The sequence below is a fragment of the Triturus cristatus genome, chromosome 7, assembly GCF_964204655.1.
Source record: "Triturus cristatus chromosome 7, aTriCri1.1, whole genome shotgun sequence".
In the NCBI taxonomy this organism is placed as follows: Eukaryota; Metazoa; Chordata; class Amphibia; order Caudata; family Salamandridae; genus Triturus; species Triturus cristatus.
In genome coordinates, this window is record NC_140590.1 from 355,820,161 (window position 1) to 355,838,005 (window position 17,845).

General features: G+C 45.1%; 1 pseudogene; it reads left to right on the forward strand.

The window, feature by feature from the left end:
• Nucleotides 1–11,734: 11,734 nt before the first annotated feature.
• LOC146809660 (18S ribosomal RNA) lies at nucleotides 11,735–12,654 on the forward strand (annotated as a pseudogene; the record flags this gene model as incomplete).
• Nucleotides 12,655–17,845: the final 5,191 nt, after the last annotated feature.

Here is a 17,845-nt window from a genome sequence, read left to right on the forward strand (position 1 = left end):
AACAGTCGATGTGGCTGCCTCCTGTGTTGTCAACTGAATGAGTGGTTTTGCCAGAAATGCATACTGAGGGATCCACTGCCTACAATATGAAGTGAGGCCTATGAAAGCCCGTACCTCCTTTTGTGTCTTGGGTATTGGCATGTTAGCTATTAACTGAATGCGGTCGGGTGTAAGCTGCCTTCCCTCCTTGGACAGCGAGTGTCCAAGATAAACAACTCGCTGGACACAGAATTGCAGCTTAGAAGGGGACACCTTGTGCCCCTTTTCGGCTAGAAATTGTAAAACTGTCAGTGATGCTTTCTCACATTCGGGTTCGCTTCTAGCGGTGATCAGCAGATCATCGACATATTGAAGCAAGGCAGTGTTAACTGGCATGTGGATACTGTCGAGTTCTCGTTTCAGTGCTTGGCTATAGATGCTGGGGCTTTCTGTAAATCCTTGAGGTGCGCGTGAGAATTTAAAGCTACGTCCATTTAAACTAAATCCGAACAAATATTGGCTTTCCGGATCTATTGGGACGCTGAAAAAGGCATTTTTGAGATCAATTACAGTAAAGAATGTTGCTTCGGAATCAATAGCTGTCAGTAATGATGAGATATCGGGGACCACAGGGAATTGTGGCACAATGCACTTGTTTAATTCGCGCAGATCAATAACCAATCGATATACTGGCGGGGCCTTCGGATCTGTTCGTTTGAGAATCGGAATTATCGGTGAATTACATACATTGGAGTCTGTTTCTACAACCACTCCTTGGGCAATGAGTTCGTCAATGATTTGCAGTAAAGCCACTACAGCATCTGGTGGTAACTTGTATTGTCGCATTCGTGGTAGTACCACTCCTGCCTTTAGTGTAACTCGATATGGTGTAATATTCATGCAACCAACATCAGTAGGGCCTTGTGCCCATAGATGTGTAGGTAAAGTCTGCAATCGGGGATCCATGTCTCTAGACACATAATGACCTTTAAAATCACGTAAAAACAATCTTACTCCTTCCGGAGAACAACATATTATAGCTCCTAGAGCTTTCAATGTCTTTATTCCTAACAGGTTTTCAGGACATGATTTAGTAAGCAATAAATCTGTAGTTCGGGTCAAAGGTCCTATCGTAAGTGGAAGAGGTTGTGACACTTCATTAACAATAGGTTTTCCTGAAAAACCAAGGGAAATATTCTGTGAGCCTGAGAGGGGTGCCCCTGGAACTTCACTACGTTTTATAGTTGTTCGACTTGCCCCTGTATCGAGTAAAAATTTTCTGTCTTGGCCTAATAATTCACTATGTACATAAGGTCCTTCTTGATCTACAGGGATCTCGATAAGGGGTAAGTCAACTTCCTTCTCTAGGCTGGTTCATGCATATCGTTGATAATCAGGATAGTCATACTGTGCGGTCTGGTACAGTTGTCGTGTCGTGGTTTGCGTGGCAGCAACAGGCAGCGCTGGTGCAGCTGGCACAAACTGTATAGTCTGTTGTGGAGCTGGCATGGACTGTGCATGCTGCAAGGCTCCTTGTTCATTCTGATCTTGTCTAAGTGGCCGTGGTCTTTCTTTTGTAATACCCGTGGCGATATTACGCTTCAGGACTGGACAATCGTGTACATGATGACCTAGTTGTTTACAATAGTTGCATGTCCCTTTTACAGGTCCTGCTAAATCGCCAGAATGTGTCGTACCCTTTTTATGTCCTTCAGCTGGAACTGTCTGGGAGACTAGCATTTTCATTTTCGTGTCTTTCATGCGTCTTTGTTCATGATCTTGTTCCTCTCTAATTCTATTGTGATGATACTGTAACATTTGTAACATTTGTGATGGAGTGTTACCTTGCCAGGTACTCTCGAATTTTAATACTCTATTCTTCACTTGGGGCAAGGAATTTTCAACTAATTTTGTCACAAACAGATGTGGGTAGGACTCGCTACTTGCTTTTATACCACTATTTATACCAAAACATTTTTCGAATCGGGCATAGAAATCACTAGTGTCTTCATCTTGCTTTTGTTTACAGGCTGAAATTGCACCCCAGTCTTCCTTTTTCGTGGTTAATAAACGTGGCAGTACCTGGACTAATAAACCTGGCAGTGCTTTAGTTTTGTCCCCAAGCCCCGAACCTGGACCTCGGGCCTTTTCTTCATTTTCTAATGCTGTCCAATCTATCTTTTGGTCTCCCACCTCCCACTCTTTTTCCTTGAGTTTTTCATAAATGCCAGCAGGCATTAATACCTTTAATATTGTCATAATGTCGGGATAGGTATACTCTCCCATGAGTAACATGTCTTTAATTTCTCGGTGGAAACCCGCTGGGTCCTTGTCATGACTGGGTACCACTTTCTTCATTTCCAACAATTCTATTTTCGATATGGGCGTATATACATATACACGTTTAAACTCATTGTCCTCGCCCTTTATTGGGTGCACTTCTCGTAAGGGATTCTGTCTGTCCATGTAATACGTGGTTCTTTCTTTGATGGGCAGTGAGACATGTTCTGGGCATATAAAAGGAATGTACTGCTTTCTTGATTCTAGTATTTCTTTAATTAGCTTAGTACCTGAACCTCTCCATCTATTCGTGAGTAATTCGGTCAATATATCAGGTAAGGGACCAGGATCTGAATGTTGGCTTTTATATAGTATAAGAAGTTGTTGAATCATATAAATCCCAGCTAAACGCTGTTCATCTGGGGTGAGATTCAAAAATGTGTGTGTTACTGTATCATCACTATACTTCCCGGGACTGTCAACCCAATGGACAGCTGACCTGGCTAATTCTTGTTCATCCATAGAATCGAGAAAATGATAACCCCTTCGTTCTCGGAGTAATTTATCAGCTGCTTGGAATGAATGCTCGTTAGACCTTATCTTTATTATTGGTGTTTGAAAATTCCTGTTATTTTCTAGACATATCGGACGTATCGGATCAGTAGGACATCTAGTACTATTACAAGATCTTCCTCTACCTACATAGGCTATAGTTTCTGACTGTCCTGTGGGCAGTCCTGATGCTTCTTCCTCGCTTTGTTCGAACTGGTCTACCGCTAATCTTTCTTCGTGTAGGCGTTCTATTTCTTTACGGATCTTTCGGCACATGGCTATTATACAGTTTTGCTTATCATGTCTCCCTTCTGATATATTCTGGCTCCATCTGGTAAGAATCTGCATTGCTTCCGGGTCTACCCCCGGTCGGTCTTGATTTCTGATCACACAATTTATGAGGAAACGCAACAGTTCCCCCTGTATTTCCACTTTCTGGTATTCCATAGCTCTGTTAATACATTCAGAATCTCGCCCGGTTTGGACAAAATGGTAGATATTATCTAGATGTGCAGTCATTCCTGGTAATTTCCCTAAATACACTGCGGCTCGTCTGATACGTAATGATGCTAGGGTCATTTCGTCCTCTTTTCCGGGCACAGGGTCATATCTACAATCTATAAGAAGTTCCTTAAGCGTACGGGCATTTATGAGTTTAGGGGTACGTGAATGTGCTGACTCTTGAAAGGTAAGTTTATTTATTCTAGGTGGCGTAGAAAAGATATTGGTAGCACCTCCGGTAGCCCCGTCTGGGGTATCGGGTGTGAAAGGATTCGTAGAACGTGATACAGCAACTATAGGTGTGGATACAGCTATAGAAGTAGCTGTAGGAACAGATGTAGAAACAGATGTGCTTGCCGGAACTTGTGTCAGAACTTGTTGCTGTAGGGATACGGGTACTGGATCTTGGCGTTGAACCTCCCTGGCAGGCGGTCTATGTGGGGCGGGATTAGCATACTCGGGAGCTGCGTCATCTAAATATGAGGAAAGAAAAACATCTTCTGCGGTTCTAGGATGCCCCTTAGGATGTACCTTTATTGGAAATAATGGGGTTGGCAAGTCTTTTGGTATCCCTGGAGTAGCCTTAGGTAATCCTTCGGCCAGAAGGGGATACATACCATTCATAAGGGCATTTCTTTGTCTGTCTACTTGTTCTGATTTCACTCGTGCACCTTCTTCAATTAATAGATTTTCTCGGACTTCATTGGAATTCTCTTTACTCTTCTCTTCCTGTCTACGTGCTTTTTCTGTACGTCTATATGATTCTTTACGCCATAATTCAATGGCGTCTTTCTGTGATTGTCTAGCTTTCTTTTTCCATAATTCTTCCTCTACTTTCACGATGCACTCTGCATCCCAGGTCCCCGCTACGGGCCACCTCTGACTTTCTGGTAATTCCTTAGTGTAGTCTACCCATAAATCAAGGAATAATATAGCATCTAAGCCGTGTTTATGATACATGAAGTACCCTGGAGTGTCCCTAGGAGGAATAGGAACAGCTTCTTCGAGTACCCCTTTTCTAGTTGTGATCTGTCTTAATTTCGAAAAGAGCGGCATATTGAGAACTGATCTGATACTTGATCTTGAACAAACTTAATACAGTAATCACAATAATGAACAGTCATTCATACCACGATATGCAGAATGTACAAAAAACATTTAACATTTAACATTTAACTGAGCAACAATAATGATGACGATCTAAAGAAAACTTAATCACTAAACATAATACTCGACTTGAACTGAATTATTCTGAATTTACATACTTGATATACTAGATATACTGCTAAACAGTACAGATACACTGCTGAAACAGTGCAGACCGGATTTGTGTACCCAAACCCGTCTGGACCGGCACAACTTATGTGCACGCCAGAACGCCTCCCCAGTAATGGTACTCACCGGGTAGCTCGGAAACGGAAGGCCTCAGAAACTGGACTGAACTTGAACCGGACTGGACTCGACTCGAACGCTTCGGACACTGGACTCGACTTGGGACTTCGGAAACTGGTGGGCCTCTGTATACCTCGGATCTTGCTCTCTCAGCTAGGCTCTGGTCGGGATACTTCGCACTTCTCACCGCCTCGTCTGGGTGTTGATCGCAGCCTCAGTCGCCCCCGCTTGACCGGAGGGAGATACAGGAAATCCTGCTGGTACGCGTTATTGTCCGTCCAGCTGTGGCAGGAGACCGGGCCTGCAACGCACCGCCGGCGCGTGAGATGAGAAAGTGTCCCTATTCGGGCGCCATTCATGTGGTAAATAATTTAATTACCGGGACTTAATTTGATACAGAAACATAATAAAATAGCTCAGTAAATAAGAGGCAGAATCCGTGGTATTAGAGGTTCGGAATGGGCTTTATTCCAGTGGTCGATTATAATCGGTTGCTCCAGGTTCCATCACCACGAAGGTTCAGGAAGTGAAGTACATACGTTATTGATAATCAATTACTTTTATACAATAGGCATTACAGTGAGGCCAATACAAGAGGCGTAACAATTGATAGTGGTGATAATATATTCATACGTAGCAAAAATAGGCGTAACTGGGAGTGATGAAAGAACGTCATCAGATGTGATGTCATAAGAGGGTGGTTACATGAAAGAATTTCGCAATGTCAGCAGAAATACTTGGCAGATATGCGCGCGCAGCAGTATGACGTGTGATTGACGTGCAACTAGGGGGTGAAGGGGACTTGACATTTAGCTCTACATGTGGCGACAGAAGTCTGGAGGGTCAAGTCAACCTAATCCCAAATCATATCTAACATCCTATGTTTAAAGAACTATGTTATCCAAAAGAGAGGTCTCTTAGAGTAGAATCTTATTCTATACTGACTATACTGACTGTTAGTGCGTGTACAAGCGTCTAAGTGTCTACACTAGATGCGAGGGCGGAATCTTCCATAGTAACAGGGCTATGAATTACTTGTATGAAGACAGAGAAGTCGGGCCTTTGCTTGGTAGCTGGAAGAATGTTTACTTAAGCTACTAGACAGGAATGCATTGGGCAGGGAGCGGAGCAGATAATTTTCGAAGGTGAAATACAGTTCTTGGCAGGCAGCAAGCTGATGTCAGGCTTCGTGAGCCGCGCAGAGAATGAGACAAAGTTCATGGTCACAGATGCAGGCTCAGACTGGAGCTTTCAGAGGCAGAAGGCAAGAAGAGTTCGATGACAGAATCAGGGCCTACTTGCCTGGACTGTAAAAATGGCATAAGTGAACCATATAAAGGCGGTGGCCTTTCATACTTAGGAATGGAATATCCGGCCTATTCATGGCGGATCTGACAGAGGACATGTTAACGGTGGACGCACATGTATTTGCGTCTTCATAACTGGAACTGGAGGGAACATACATGTACTTGTAACATGCACATAGAACCATTGGGGTCCAAGATAGGGGACATAACTGACCAGAAAAATCCATATTTCCACAGGGTATGGGGGGGTTTAAGGTTGGGTGGAGTAAAGGGGTTAGAGTCACGAGAAGCGGAGCTTGAAAAACAGACTGACCATCTATTTATGCCAAAAAAAACAAGCATTGGCCACGAAAGTCTTAGCGATCACGATCGCTGTGAAAGCGAAAGTGATCGCGATGACGCGCTAAAACATGCAAGGGATGCGCGAGCACTCCTGTGGCTCAGTCTGGGTGTGAAGATGAAACAGTATGTAAGGCATTCCTGAGTGCTGCTGGCTGGCCTAGCGCATGGCGGCTGCGCGCGTGCACGCTCACGTGCACGCAAGCGCTAGGCCAGCCACCAGCACTTTAAAAACTCACATACAATATGTCTCTCCGAGCAGTGCATGCGCGCTGACTCAGCGAGACCTAAAAACGAGTGGCATAGAAGGCAAAAAGGGCACAGAAATACAGGAAAAACGAGTGTCACAGAAGGCTAGAGGGCACAGAAATACAGGGAAAAAATTAGTGGCACAGAAGGCAAAAAGGGCACAGAAATACAGGGAAAAACGAGTGGCACAGAAGGCAAAAAGGGCACAGAAATACAGGAAAAACAAATGTCACAGAAGGCAAGAGGGCACAGAAATTCAGGGAAAAAATTAGTGGCACAGAAGGCAAAAAGGGCACAGAAATACAGGGAAAAAACAAGTGGCACAGAAGTTAAGAGGGCACAGAAATACAGGGAAAAAAACGAGTGGCACAGTGGCACAGAAGGCAAAAAGGGCACAGAAATACAGGGAAACAAGCATTGGCAATTGGTACTTATGTAAAGTGCTTCGATACCTTCATTCGCGCTACATAGTGCAAAAAATAAAAAGGAATGAATGGGACATTATGTGTTTAGCCATGCAACAGTTGATGTTGCACCAAAGATATTGTGCTGAATAATTAAATAGTTATAAGGTCCCAAAGGCGAGACCTATTGGCAATGCCAATGCTTGTTTACTTTTGTTTACTCGCCAAACATAAGCAGTATTTGTTTTAAATAACAGTCTTTGAGGCTTTCTTCCCCTGGGGATTTTTCATGGACTTTTTTGGCTTTTAATGATATTCTGGGACTTTGTTGTTTTACTATTTATTGTGGTATTAGTTCATGTTGCCTTGTATCATGATTCTCTTTGTTTCGCTTCTTGGCGCTGTTTTCACAGTTCGTAGCATTCGTGCCTGTTTGTGCCTTATCTGAATTAAGGACCCTCCAATGTTCACACCCACAAGACACTAGGGTGTGTAAGAAGTTAATCTGTTGTTTTCAGTGAATAGCGATTTTTCTTTCAGAACCAATTGCTGGTTACAATTTGAAAAACTAATTCTTTCCAAATTTCAAACTTGAGATGAATCTTACACCAACAAAGAAAGAATGGGGGCTTATTAACTGGGGAATTAAAGAAAGCTACATCTGTGTCCATCTCAGTAACTTGAGCCAGTAACAGAAGAGGAGTGGTACAAGGTCATCTTAGACAAAATGCATCCTAAATTCTCACCTACGAACCACCCTTCAAAACTACAAACTAACATTAATAAATGACAACTCAAAGTGCCATCAAAACGCATCATCAAATGGTTTTGGCAACAATGGCCAAAATAAAATAAAAGTAGTCTCTCTTTTAGAGAACAATGTCTGAGTTCTCAACTTTTGACATAACAAAATTCTTCCCATGTGTTCACTCCCAACAGTATACACTTACACTGCACAGAAGCCATCGGGCCTTTCCAATGGGAAAAATAATGCAGCGCCTTATTTCATATTCAACGTGCTCTACGTGTGCACTCAAATAGTGCCTTGAACACGGTATCAGAGAAGCAGGCAGTGAAAAGGCACTGAGGATGCAAGCGGTGCAAACAGACGGGCCTCTCAGTCTCTACTTGAAGTGAAAGAAGCAGGCAGGACGTGAGGCGTGAGAAGTAGGAAAAAACAGGGAGAAGAGAGTTTCTGAGATGGAAGGAGCAAGAAAGTGCGCATACAATGGTTGAAATGACAGTTTGTTAGATTTGAGAAGCTGGGCAGTGCGAGCTGGTACTAGCAGACACAGTAAAAAGATGGGAGGAAAAGGGACGAGGGGCCGGTGGGTCTGTGCTCGAGATGAAGAGTTTGTAAATGCGGGAGGTGGAAGATGCAGAAAGTGAAACAAAGGGGAAAAAAGAGTGTGCCATTTGTGACGATCAGCAGGAAGGCATTACAAGGGCGGCTGCGTGGATGCGAAAAGCACGAAAGTGAAAGATAATAAGACCGCCATCTGTTTCCAATTAACGCGAGCGCAAGACAGGCAAATGGAAACAAGCACGGGCACGATAATTGGAAACAGATGGCGCCGCTGCTCGCTCCCGCAAGGTGTATGCTATAAATGCACGAGCGCTCATTGGAAACAGTGCAGTACATGCATGAGTTTTCCAAAAAGTACAGACCGATTCCAAGAGGTCTCTCCTAAGCAGCGCTTGCGCGCTGATTAGGCTTTACATAAAAATGGTCCAGTCCGTGCTAGGACCAAGAATGAAAGTGACAATGACTGAAAATAAACCAATTTCTCATTTGCATGTAGGTTATTTTTGCGGTGCCCTATGTAAACAAATTAAATCCTGGACTTAGATAAACCATATAATACATAACAAATTAATCAGCGTTGCTTACTGAGCATTCCAAGCACTTAACGTATACTTACAACTCCGCAATGAACAGTGATATGTAGCACAGTCCCATTTGTATGGCTATTTATGGGTTTCCGTTGCTTGCAACTAAATTCCATCTCGGAGACTACTGTAAGGATACTCTTAAAAAATAAGCAAGTTCTACAGGCCAATAACGTGAAAACATAAAAAGTACTACTGGAGAAATGATAAAGCGGTTAATGTTGTAGCAAAATCAGCACAACTTGAAAAACGAATTACGCTCTGTACCATCATCTGAAGTGTGTGCTGCTGCTGTTATACCTTCTACAGCGCAGTTCCTGCATGTTATCATACTCCCAAAGTGATTAATGCAACTTTTGAATTGTCAGTTGCACATCATTATATGTACAGCATTCCACTGATCTCACTCTTTGATATGTAGTACCTGAAACCTCATTAAATACGATGGGGATGACTTTCTCCATTCATAGCTATATAGCATACATAGGAAGGGAGACAGTTTACACACACACTGCCTTGCACAGGTGATCTTGTTGGCTGGCGTGGCATAACCAAAAGCTAAGGTGACAGAGGGAGGCATAGGAATAACAAAGTGACCACTTGTCCGCTACTTACACGGACCGTCAGCAAATTCAGTGCAACCCTCGTTGTCCGTACTTGAGCTTATAACGCATGCCATTCCTCCGTCATTTTAGAAATTCCGCGTCCCATAACAACCAATGCCAACGCTGAATAGATTCTTGAAGCCAGCTGTGAGTGAAAGTCAATACTTATTGTCTAAAATGACCTGAGATTGGAGCACTGGTGGCATCTTAGCCAATGCTAATACGCGGTAGAATTCCGAAGTGCTCATTGGCTGTGGAGTCGGCTTATGCCTTCCCCAAGCAGTTTCTATTAAATCGAGGTTTTGGCGAAAGACTGTGGCTTCTCAAGAATATCCAGGAGCCTAGAGCCCGCCGATCCCACGGGTGTCCTTTCTGTGACTCATTTCTGCATGCTTCTTATTCGTTTCCCAGTTTGTTAAATCTTGTCTTTTGTACTTACCATAAGTGTTGTTATTCTGGGAAGTCATTCATTGGGTATGGGGGGGTTTAAGGTTTGGTGGAGTAAAGGGGTTAGAGTCACGAGGGGCGGAGCTTGAAAAACAGACTGACCATCTATTTATGCCAAAAAAAACAAGCATTGGCCACGAAAGTCTTCGCGATCACGATCGCTGTGAAAGCGAAAGTGATCGCGATGACGCGCTAAAACATGCAAGGGATGCGCGAGCACTCCTGTGGCTCAGTCTGGGTGTGAAGATGAAACAGTATGTAAGGCATTCCTGAGTGCTGCTGGCTGGCCTAGCGCATGGCGGCTGCGCGCGTGCACGCTCACGTGCACGCAAGCGCTAGGCCAGCCACCAGCACTTTAAAAACTCACATACAAAATGTCTCTCCGAGCAGCGCATGCGCGCTGACTCAGTGAGACCTAAAAACGAGTGGCATAGAAGGCAAAAAGGGCACAGAAATACAGGAAAAACGAGTGTCACAGAAGGCTAGAGGGCACAGAAATACAGGGAAAAAATGAGTGGCACAGAAGGCAAAAAGGGCACAGAAATACAGGGAAAAACGAGTGGCACAGAAGGCAAAAAGGGCACAGAAATACAGGAAAAACACATGTCACAGAAGGCAAGAGGGCACAGAAATTCAGGGAAAAAATTAGTGGCACAGAAGGCAAAAAGGGCACAGAAATACAGGAAAAACGAGTGGCACAGAAGGCAAAAAGGACACAAATACAGGGGCAGCTGAGAAACAGAAGGCAAACGGGCACGGACCATGAATAGGCAGCAGGGGAAGACAGAACAACAGCAGTCACAGACACAACAATGAAATACAGGCAATACAATAAAACAATAGAGCGGAAGATGAACAAACCTACGGCCTACCACTGGCCACCAGGGATGAGGCGCAGGTGGTGGAGGGCCTCGAACTTCCTCAGCAGCAGCGGCAGCTGGGGCAGGGACACCCATGTGGTGCTGTGCGGAGGTGGAGCGACCTACCTGGTGGGGTCAAGGGTCGCTCCTCAGTGGCTAGGTTTTTGTGCTCTAACATTTCTGTGTGTCTCTGCCTGGTTGTGGATTGAATGTCTGGATTTGAAAGCGATAGGATCTGGGGAATGTCTTGACCCAGGTGAGGAGGTGAGACAGCAACAGGCTGACCTGCATCTGGATTGTAGGGGGAGAAATAGACCCTAGAGGTGAGGAGGCCTGGGTTGCTGCTAAAAAACAATTGTTCCATCTCCTCTTGAGTGACTGAGAATCCAGACCCCACTAATCAAACGAAGAAGGTGTCACTGGCAAGGAGGCACCCAGAACTGGTTTGAACAGGGATCAGTGCCCCCTAAACACAAAGACTTCAAAGCCATTGAGGGGTATAACTATGAGAGCTGAAGCCCCTGAACTTTGGAGAATGGCTTGATCAAGATTGAACAAGACTGGAGCTACTTTGTGGTCAAGAAGAACATTAGCCAAGGAAGAAACAACTGAATAGACTGAAGGAAAGGACTGACCCTTGCTGTGTGTTCTGGGGCTGGCCTGCAGTTTGCTGTTTTAACCAAGGAAAGGCTGAAGGGACTTTGCTGTGTGCTGTGTCCCCCTGCTTGAAAGGACTTTGATGTGCTGTGTCCTGAAGTAACTTCTCTCCAAGGGCCCGAGGTGAGCTAGTTCCCTGTTGAGTAAACTCAGGAACACAAAAGTTTCCAGGAGAGTCTCAGTGGCGCTGTGTGTGTGTGCTTGTTGCAGCCTGAGACCCTCGTAAGCAGTGCCCTGTAATCGTGGGCACCTGGAGTCCAAGCGAGTATCTGCGATTCTGTGTCCATGTGCTTTTTGCAGTCTGAACCTTTTGTGAGGATTGTCCAGTTACTGTGTACACCAGAATCCAAGTGAGTCTCACGACGCTGTGTGCGTGTGCCTTGTCTACCCTATCAACTTTCGATGGTACTTTCTGTGCCTACCATGGTGACCACAGATAACGGGGAATCAGGGTTCGATCCGGGAGAGGGAGCCTGGGAAACGGCTACCACACCCAAGGAAGGCAGCAGACGTGCAAATTACCCACTCCTGACTCGTGGAGGTAGTGACGAAAAATAACAATACAGGACTCTTTCAAGGCCCTGGCATTGGAATGAGTACACTTTAAATCCTTTAACGAGGATCCATTGGAGGGCAAGTCTTGTGCCAGCACCCGCGGTAATTCCAGCTCCAATAGTGTATATAAAGTTGCTGCAGTTAAAAAGCTCATAGTTGGATCTTGGGATCGAGTTGGCGGTCCGCCGCGAGGCGAGCTACCGCCTGTCCCAGGCCCTGCCTCTCGGCGCCCCATTGATGCTCTTGACTGAGTGTCTTGGGGGTCCATAGCATTTACTTTGAAAAAAATTAGAGTGTTCAAAGCAGGCCGGTCACCTGAATACTTCAGCTAGGAATATTGGAATAGGACTCCGGTTCTATTTTGTTGGTTTTCGGAACTGGGGCCATGATTAAGAGGGACGGCCGGGGGCATTGGTATTGTGGCCCTAGAGGTGGAATTCTTGCACCGGCGCAAGACGAACCAAAGCGAAAGCATTTGCAAAGATTGTTTTCATTAATCAAGAACGAAAGTCAGAGGTTCGAAGAAGATCAGATACCGTCATAGTTCCGACCATAAACGATGCAGACTAGCGATCCGGCGGCATTATTCCCATGACCCGCCAAGCAGCTTCCGGGAAACCAAAGTCTTTGGGTTCTGGGGGAGTATGGTTGCAAAGCTGAAACTTAAAGGAAATGACAGAAGGGCACCACTAGTAGTGGAGCCTGCGGCTTAATTTCACTCAACACGGGAAACCTCACCACACTGTATAAAAAACCTACAGACCGGAATAGCTTACTACTGTACAGTAGCTATCATCCCAAATCACTCAGGGACAATTTACCTGTGGGCCAGTCCCTCTATATTAGATGGAACTGTAGCTCCGTTACAGACTATAAATCAGAAGCACAAACTTTGGCCACTAACCTGAGAGAACGTGGCTACCCAGAACATCAGATTAGTACTTCCATGAAAAGAGCAAGGAATAACCCACGTGAAGCCCTCCTAGAGGTCAACACCAAGCCCCTTGCCGACACCCTGACCTGTGTGACATCATTCACCCCTGAATCAAACAGAATAAAACGCACTGTTAAAAAACATTGGAACATACTTAACACGGGTGACCTACAGATCCCTGCCCCTAGATTTGCATTTAGACGCACTAAAAATCTCAAGGACATCTTGATCAACACCCGCCCGAAGCACACACACCACACAGACCAAAGACAACTTTGGGATTTGCCTCCAGTCTCCGGCCACTACCCGTGTGGTTCATGTATAGTGTGTCGCTTTACCATTACCACAAAAGAAGTGTCCTTATCGGAAACCTTTCAGTGGAAAATGAATAGACACACCAATTGCAATACTACGCGCTGTATATACATGATCACCTGCCCTTGTGGCCTGCAATATGAAGGCATGACATTACCGATGGCAAAAATTCGCATCACAGAGCACAGGAGTAACATCCAACGCCAGAGGGTTGCGACCAAGATGTACACACATTTCAAGGACCATAACCATTCCCCTGATTCCATCAAATGGCTGATATTGGCAGCACACCCACAGATCACGCAAAAAGCTCTATTCAAGATTGAACAGAGATGGGTCCACAGACTATCCACTGACAGCAGGGGACTCAATGATGATATTCCCTGGGCCAGTTTAGCTAACTCGTGATATCCATTGCAAAATAGGATTGTCTGCATGAGTGAGTAATACTTATTACAGGGGAAGTGACTTTCTAATGACCTGAGAATGGTCCAGGATTCCCGCTGTTATCTCACACACATATCTTTTTGTACTCGAGTGGACATTTCTGATCACCATCTCACCTGAGTGGCTTTAGATAATGTGTTAATTAACCCAACTTTAGTCCAAGATGGCAACCATTTACCTATAGTATTCACAATGACTGAGACTGAGCTAAGATGGCCGCCCGTTTTTTGGACACAGTGGTCCTTCTTTATATTACCATCACGAATGACACGTGATACTTACCTCCGCGCACACTGACTACACAACATCAGACAAGGATACTCAGTGACAAATATGAACGCCATATTTTCATAGGATTGTATTACTAATTACATTGGGAATATATGAGTTCACACCTGACTTGACCAACAGTCTTAGAAGGCTACTATCCATCCATTTCGCACTACAACATAGACTAGGCCAACCAATTGAATATTGAGAATGTATGAGTTTACACTTGACTCGATCAACAGTGTTAGATGGCTACTATTCACCCATTCCGCACCATAACGAAGACTAGGCCAAGATGGCCGCCGTTATTCACAAAGGTTGTCCTTCTTTGAATTACTGCCATGTATAGCATGTGACGCATAGCCCCGCCCACCCCATTGCCATGGCATCGTCGTGGTATAACTTGGGACTAGTTTTGACAGCCCATTCCACCCGATACCGGCGGCGAGGGTAGGTGAGCCTGCACACAATCTCTGGATCTCCGGTAAGTGTCAACGGGACTCGTCCGCCAGCCCACAGTGTTTGGTGCTACTTTACATTGGCCCCGGGGGGCTGAGATTTCTAGGTGCTCTCCATAACCGTTGGTGAGCTGGCACTTTAGGCAGCACCCGAGGTTTGACAACTGACCGAGCGCCTTATTGGTTTTGTGTCCCTTGTGTGCATGCCTATGTGTGGGACACACTGAGGGGGTATTGGCGATCCACCTCGTTATCTCCTCTCCTCCTCCATGTTATAACACTGTTCCCATGTGAGCACATATGGATGGATACTAATTCATTCACTTACCGATCCCCATTTATCTTTCTTTATTTGTTTATTTATTTTCTTTCAACAGGACACTAACTGTTGGTGTCCCTTTTATTCCGCCGTAAATTGATGAGGCCAAACTATTTAGCATTTCCACAACAATATGCTCCACTGCTGCTTTTCTCATGTTTTTATGTTGTATTTGGTTTTAAAACACTTAGTGCTTGGTCCTTCCACTATATACAGCACCTAGACACTATAACTGCATGAGACATCACTTGTATATGCACACCTTCTAATATGTTGTGTGCTATTATCACCAAGGCGTATAAGGCACATTATGAATGTCGAGTAAACGTACAGCTATTACAATATCTGTCCTTTTTAGGTCTCGCCTTTCCCAGCGCATGTGCTGGTCTGGCGAGACTTTTTGAGAGGGCTCCAAAAAGTGCTACCAGGCCCGCCTAGAGCTACAGTGCATGTGCGCGGGCGCGCGCGCCGCGCTTGACCGCAATTACTTTCACGGCCGCACAGCCGCTTCGATGTTTGATCGCGATTGCGATCACTTTCATGGCCACTTGGCATAGCCAATAGGTCTTTTTTATTTAATTATAATGTTGGTATGCGCTGTACTTAACTGCACTGTACTTAGCTGCTGGCGGCCCGCTGTAGTTTTTATTATAATTTTTCTTCTGTTTGTATGTGCTGTACTTTCGGGCAAGTGTTGGCAAACACTTCCAGCACCACACACCACGCCTAAAGGCTTCTCTGGTGCGCGTTTCACAATAGAGATGTTTCTTTTCAGTGAGAGGCACCTCACCTTCCATTTCAGCAGAGGGCTTATTTTGAAGACTCTACCTTTTCTCTGTGACTACCCGCCTCAGGCAATGATATGGCGCTGTCCGGCATGATAAGGAGCTTGAAACCGCTTGCCATGCACGGGAACAGATGGTAAATGCCACGTTGCTGGACACCGGATTGTTTTTACAACTGCGGATCAAGTCTGAAGATTATCTGCCCTCGGGTCAGCATTTACACATCAGTCTGAACTGGCTTTATAATTTGGAAGAGGCGACTGTGGCACTGTGCTGTTTACACATGTAATTGATTTTATCCGTTTTACAGTACCCTCCGGCAGAACCCCATTAGCTCTGGTGCACTAAAAACACAGTTTGCCGACAGTTACAAAACTGTCCAGCTTGCCTCCGGTTGCAAAATTATATTTGTATATTCCGCGAGGCTTAAAAAAAACGGAAGGCAGTGAGTGCTTTGTTTGCATAAATAATGCGTTTTTCACATCAGAAATCCCCCATTGTTTCAAAGCTTACGCCCATCCCTACAGTCCCCGCATGTTTAAAACATAGAGTCTATTATGTTTTTCAATACATTGTCATGGCATCCTGCTGAAATGTGTGTCATTTCCCGCACCAACCTCTCCCCCACGCACGCTTTCTTGTCCTACTTCATCAAAAAGCCTTAACTGACGAAATGTAGAGAGGAGAGTCAATCGATGGAGGCCGGAAACCCTTTCTACTTTACTAAATGGGAAGGTTAATCAGTCCGGCCTGTATACTTCTGCACACTAGCTCCATTAATATTAGACAACCAGGCCTTGCTTATGCACTCCCTGGTTTCTCTCTAGAACGGCCCTTTAAACATGAAAAGGTTGCTCACCACTACGACCACTTTCTTATCTGCTAAGGTGCCTCGTCTTAACCCTTTCCGTGCTCATGACGGAACCACTCCGTCATGAGCCACGGGTGCCGTGTGCTCATGACGGAGGGGTTCCGTCATGCTGCGGCCGTTGGCGGCCGCTCCGCCCACGCGGCGCTAATTCCCCGCCTGTGCGGGCGATTAGCGCCGTGGGCGGAGTCATGACGGAACCACTCCGTCATGAGCACAGCTCAACCGTGACTCATGACGGAGTGGTTCCGTCATGAGCACGGCGCCACCGCAGTGCCCCCAACCCCCACCCCAGCGCCGCGGCGGAATTCCCGCCGTGGCGAAGGGTTTAAAACTCCAAAAGAAAGAACACTAGCATCAGGAAGCTGAACATGGATCCGTCGTGAAAACACTAGATGCTGCTCTTATCTGATGTCCTTCCCATTGTAAATATCCGCTCGCAATCCGAAGATTACAATTTTGCATTTTGGGTGGGAAAATCAGCTCTTCACCCTTTTAAGGTCGATACAATCATTTGAGTTGGGAGGACATTAATACCTGTTTGCAGAGAGCAGGGCACATTGCAATGTATGTTATACACATGTAGTACTTGTACATGTCACCACTCTCCATGAATGATGGTCGATGATGGGGTTAGTGGCTATTTGTTTGACACCATGTCACTACATAGCACACTAGTTTTCTTTGCGCTGGCGTTTTCTGATGTGAACCAAGTTGTTCTCAAATATAAAGCTCTAGATTACTGTTTGCCACAAAAGCACGGTGTAAAATTACCATATGTAAAGTATGATATATTGTTATGTGTGCTCAACGCGGTTAATCATTAGACTAGAATTAGCTTTAATGGGAGAAGCCACAGCTGCTCTCTAGGATGATTTCGGTATCTTATGCATGCTGCTGGTCCACCTCTTGGGCTATTGGCCTTTGCTGAACGGACAAACCTGATGGGACAATCTCTGTCAATATGGTTATCTTGACGCATAGCCAGTGACGAATAATGCAAACCTGATGGGGCAGTATGATGCTTGCATTTTCAAAATGATGTACATCGAAGCCATCACTGTTGCATATTTATCTTATGCAACTAACAACCATTGACAAAGCCAATAGTCCTGGCTTGTAGTAGACGTAATGTTACTTGTTGTATATGGATGGAATGACGAAACAGCAAAATACCAGTGGGGCGACATGGATTTTCAGTTTGGGTTTTTAAGTCACGTCCTTCATTTCATCGACCACGCCCCTCTGGGAGCCCCCACTCGTTTTTTTATTCCACTTGATGCCCTTCCTCCGGTATAGTGACTTCCTGCTGAACAGGGAGAACAAGTTCACTCAGGCCATCATACCTGACAACTTGAACAACCTGCATTGGCAAAAGGTAATAGCTTTCGCCCAAAAGGAAATCTATTGGGTTTGGCAATTTTTTTTGCAT